A 5,105-nucleotide genomic window follows, 5' to 3' on the forward strand; every position below is an offset into this window, starting at 1 on the left:
ACCTCTTTTTCTGGATAGGATATTTATCCTACACTTTTCTATGCTAACATGAAGTGAAAACTAATTCAAACCGTGCAGCTTTATTTGAGAGCATTTCTGACTTCATCCTTATCTTAAAAGGATGCTTTAAAAAGGGTTTTATGGGGTCACATAAATCTGAAATATGCATATATTAAAGACATACGATTACCTAACATCTAATACAAAATACAGTACTGAACACAAATCGAAAAAAGGCATGCGGGCAAGTAATGGATGTACATTCATCCCTTTCACTCAGATCAAAGAGAGGGAGCTCTCAATGACTCATACATACCGGACAGGGAGTTAAATGTTATAAAGAAATATGCCATAGATGCAGCAGTGATGGCAAAGGAAATGAATCTTTCTGAAGCAGAAAGATTTAAGAGGAAAGGAGATCGTGCCATATCGCAAACTCTGATAGTACAGTTCCAACCCTCCCACGTTGCTCGCTCCACATTTCTTTTCGCTTCTTGCATTTCCCTTCGCCGCCAGTGTTAAGTGTACCTCCCCGCACAACTTACCTTGAAACGGGACTCCATTGAGCTCTCGAGAGTGACACAAGCCCATAGCCAATCGTCTCACGCGGCCCCGCCTGGTCGGCCTCAATGGAAACCTCTGGACCAATCAGGATCCTGGGGCGATGAGCAAGTTACGTTGTGGCGCGATTCGGCGTATACTTCCGCGCGTGCTGCTCGGGATAGGAGCCTGGCAGAGCAGCTGCACACACGGCAGTGCGGAAGCAGAGAAGGGGTTGGTGATACGGTGCTATAAATCTGTGGTCCAGTCCACCTCCCTTTTAAGACGTCCTCCCCCCTATTTCTGTTCTCAGTTAGAGATGCAGCAGCTTACTCCTGTAGCGACCTACTAAAAGGCAACAAGGAGAAAGACATCGTCTTTTTGAAAAAACGTTCTTTCGTCTCTTTTCTTTGTTCCTTGGTTTGTTTTTCTTGCCCCTTTTTGTTTAGTTGAACGGCAATAGGAGGGCAGTCTCTCCGTCTTTTTAAACTCTTTTTTTAAGTTTCCCCTCCCCTTTCATATTTTTTTTTTCGCCATTTCTTTTAGCATTGGACTTTGGGGTCGAAAGCGTTTCTTTTTATTTGCTTCTTTTAAGCCGAGCACAGTTTAGGTTTCGTGCTGTCTTAAGAGAACTATCCAGCAGCTTCTTGCTCATCCTTATTGGGAGAACTGCACCGTTACTTTAAAAACACACACACACAAAAACCTTAAGGGAGAAAGGTAAGTTTCGGTTTGGTTTCTTTAATCATTAGTTGCAGCGATGCGCTGGCAAACCCAGAAAACCTGTAAGTGAGCGGAATACAGAATATGAAGTTAATTGCACATGTTTGTCTCATTTCAAAGCTACTGTTCTGCTTTTTTAATTTTAAAGAGCTAGACTAAAAGACGGTGGACGCATGCTTAGCGTACTGAATATTCACAAATGTCCATGGCAGAAACTTAAGTGGCAAATGTGGCCAGGGGGGAGCAGGGGTACAATGGGAGGTTAGATGTGGAGTGAGCTTCAGGATTGAGATTGGAAGTTCATTTCGTGGGAAGAGAGGGATAACTTGGGTGTTGGGGATGCATGCCTCTACTTTCGCTCAGCAACCGAAGAACCGGAGAGGCTTTAGAATCATTAAGGGGAATCAGAAGCCTGGACTGGCAGATTAGACCAGCGAAAACCACAGGCTTAATTGCATTAACCAGATAGCATGTGCTGGGGAGATGGGATTGCCAGATGGAATTTAGATGCTGCACCAGGCAGCGAGTTGTAGTTGACTGAAAAAGTACATGCCGCCTGAGGGCTGGGGCTGGGGCTGGGCTGAGGCTAGTGTTGTTAGAAGCTGTCAAAACTCATCATTGTATGCGAGCTCTGATTCAGGGACTTCAATTATCATAATTCTGTTTTAAAAGAAGATAGCCAATTTGGGGCTGAATTCTTAAGCCTGTACCGGATATGAGATTCCCTTTGTTCGAAAAGCGTAAATAAGATCCTTGGAGCTGTGTCTGTGAAGTGGCGGCTGCTTGGGAGCCTCGCTGTGCTGGGCTCTGGGAAGTGGATTCCAAGCCCTGTCCTTGGTCCTACGCGGCTGACTTCGCCTTTGGGGCGAGGGGGAACCCCTTTGCAGCCGCGAGTCTTCGCAGCCACCACAGGAGCCAACTCGGCTACGTAGCCCTTACCTCCTCCTTATCGCCCCCCCCTTCCTCGAATAGCTATTGTTAAATTGACGCCAGGAGAAAGATGGTTGGGGATGAGAAACTGGGCAGATAGGCACACGCTTCATTTTAACTTTTGTGATTTCTCAGGGTTTAGGAGAAACCAGTTGGCTTTCTACTGCCAAAGAGAGGATCCAGGGTAGATGTGGGAAAGGGGGAGGATGCTCGTGGGGCGGGGAGGGCGGAAGGGGTGGTGGTGGTGGAACGAGGTGCTGGCTTTGCCTAAGAGAAGTTTAAATTATTGGTACGAGTGTGTGTGGGTGAGTGTGTGTGCGTGAGAGCGCTCATGTGGTGCTCGGGAGGCAGAGGATGGGGAAAAGCTACAAAGCCGGCTGGGGTTAACGTCTCCTTGCTCCTCACCCCACCCATTCTCCCGGCTGGGAAAGCCAGCGCACCGTCAGCCTCCCGGACTCGACTCTGCGAAGGGCGGTGGGGGCTAGGGATGGCAAGGTGGCATTGCCCACCACTGGAGCTCTGCGGCGTACGAGACCTCGCGTGGCCATTGTTGCTTAATTTATGCCCAGCACGTTGCTACGTACCCACCTATTTCACGTCTGTACAGAATTAATACGAGAGCTATACAACTGTGACAAATTGGAGGTTGGATGCGTTCCCCGATTCCCATTTTCAAGTACCGGTTAGCAAAACTGATGGCGAGACTGAGTATTTTCTCTCGTAATTACCAGCTGCAGGTCTGGTTTTATTATGGCGAGGGTGAGAGAAATAGGCAACCATTTAGTATTTATTCTTAACACTGCTGGACAGGGATGGAGGTCTCTGTACTTTCTCCCCGAAATGCACGGATTCTGTCCCCTCCCCTTCTCATGTACAAACACTCCAGTTGGTTAAGATTCTAAACCTTCAGCCTTTCTCCGCACCCCTATTTATTATACCCAGCCTCTGGGGGGTGGGAAGGAGATTAATGTTTTATTTCCCAGGCCTACACTATTAACTGCAACCTATAAAATGTAGGCTTAAAATGAAAATTTTTAGAAAGTTACACAGCAGACAATAGTAACTGAAGAAATTATTTTCCAAATTGAATATGAGTTTCTAAAGGTCACAAAAAGGGTGTTCGTATTTTGGGGAACAGAAGGGTAGGAAATGTGTTTGGGCCTTAAGACTTCCTTGTAAAATGGTTTCTTAAATGGGACATCTGAAAGATTTGTCAATATGAACAGATAAGTCCGCAAAAAAATATGTTGAGAGTTTCAAAGTTGCTATGGGGTTAACATTTTATTTTTTAACTCTCGCCCTTTCTTATTGCTGTCATTGCCTGAGTGTGTCTTACAGCAAGCACTTCTTCCCCATTCCCTCTTTTAACCAAGTGCTTGGGCACCCCGCTTCATAAAGCTAACCTGTTCTGGAGCTCTTCACAAAAACCGCTATGGTTGTAGGCAGAAGTGGTTTGAAGACTTGGGGAACTCTTTTGAGAGCTCTCCCCTAATTTAGTCAGCGTCAGGAAGTAGGGCGTAGGGCATTCTAAGAGTTTTAGGTTTGGATTGACGAATTAAGTAGGCCCATTTTCGCCTAACGTTTTGGAAATAGGCATTTTTAGCAATCCCGCGTGCCTGGGATGGGAATATTATAATTAACCATTTACTGAGAGGTCAAAGAGGCGCAGGCGCTTTGAGCCGTTTTCCCAGGAACCCACACAAAGTCAATTAAGGTCATTTAATTGCAAATCACATTTGGGGTGACACAGAAATGCTGATATAGAATCAATTAGCTGTATCCGGTGTCCCCAGACTGGGTCCCACAAACTGAGGGATGGCCTGTCTCGCTTTTGACCTTGGTTGAGTCCCCTACTCTTACTATGCTGATTAGACTTCGCCCAAGAGGGCAAATTTGTCTCTCCCACCCCCGCCCTGGGTTAGACGAGTCCCCTCCCTTCCCCCCCACCCCGCTCCGCCCGTCGCATGGGGGCGGGGAGCGCTGGACGCCCTTAGCGGACCTTGCTGCATCAAACCCGCATCATGCCCTTGAAGCTGTAACCTCGGTCACGTTCTTGCGGCGACTCGGTCGCCCACTTCTTGGTTCCTTTCTCTTACCTCCTACAATTTCAGGTAGGTATGACAGGTGATTTTTTTAAAGTAGTATTTTAGGAGAAGGGCTAAAACCGATGCCTTTGCAATGAAAAAAAAATCCCAACTACAGGTGCTCTCGTAATTAAGCGGCCGAGCAGGTGTAAAAACGTGCTCCAGCCGCGTGGCTCTGGGTTCGGTTTTGACTTCCAGCCGTGGGGCCGGGTCTGAGGACAGGCACAGGTTTTTCTGGGGAAAAGGGATTGAGCTTGGCGAGGGGGCGGGCTGAGGCAAGGCAGCGATGGGACGCCCCCTCGGTGAAGAGTTGGCCATTTCGGGTCTTGCGTAGGGGGTCATTAGAAGGATGCGGCTAGCTGCAAGCGTTTTCATAGCCGAGTGCAGGATTTCCTACTTTGCGTATGAAGCAGAGTATAGCACCCCGCACAGGTACTCTGGGCTTAAACGTCAGGTTCCCTCTAGAGAGGCAGGGAGGGGCAGCAGGGGCTAAGCCTTTATTTTCTTTCGAGGGACAGGACCCCTTGGCTGCGAAGTAGGGGGAAAAAGAGACTTTTTAAGAGACACACATATGTGTGTATACTTATATATATTTATAAATATATTTATGAACACATAAAGTAACCCCCATGCTAGCTGCTCTGATTCCCCGTTAGCGCCCCGGGCCTCGGGGTTTGCAAACTTGCACCTGGAATCGGCCTCCTCTGGGCGCTCAACGCTCTCCACTGAGTCCAGGGAAACCTTGTCGGGGAAGCCTGGTGAGATTCGGAAGCCCGGAGGGACGGAGCTGAGCTGCTGAAGCCCGGCGTCTCCCTGCAGGCACGGACC

At 48.0% G+C, this 5,105-nt stretch overlaps 1 protein-coding gene across 1 annotated transcript in view; it reads left to right on the forward strand.

The window, feature by feature from the left end:
• The first annotated feature begins 719 nt into the window (after positions 1-719).
• ELAVL2 (ELAV like neuron-specific RNA binding protein 2) overlaps positions 720-5,105 on the forward strand; it is a 140,522-nt gene continuing 136,136 nt past the window's right edge. The window contains exon 1 of the mRNA XM_011944488.1: positions 720-1,260. The gene's annotated coding sequence lies outside the window, so the exon portion shown is untranslated. The remainder of the gene's footprint in view (positions 1,261-5,105) is intronic.

Source organism: Colobus angolensis, unplaced genomic scaffold, assembly GCF_000951035.1.
Source record: "Colobus angolensis palliatus isolate OR3802 unplaced genomic scaffold, Cang.pa_1.0 Scaffold231, whole genome shotgun sequence".
Taxonomy (NCBI): Eukaryota; Metazoa; Chordata; class Mammalia; order Primates; family Cercopithecidae; genus Colobus; species Colobus angolensis.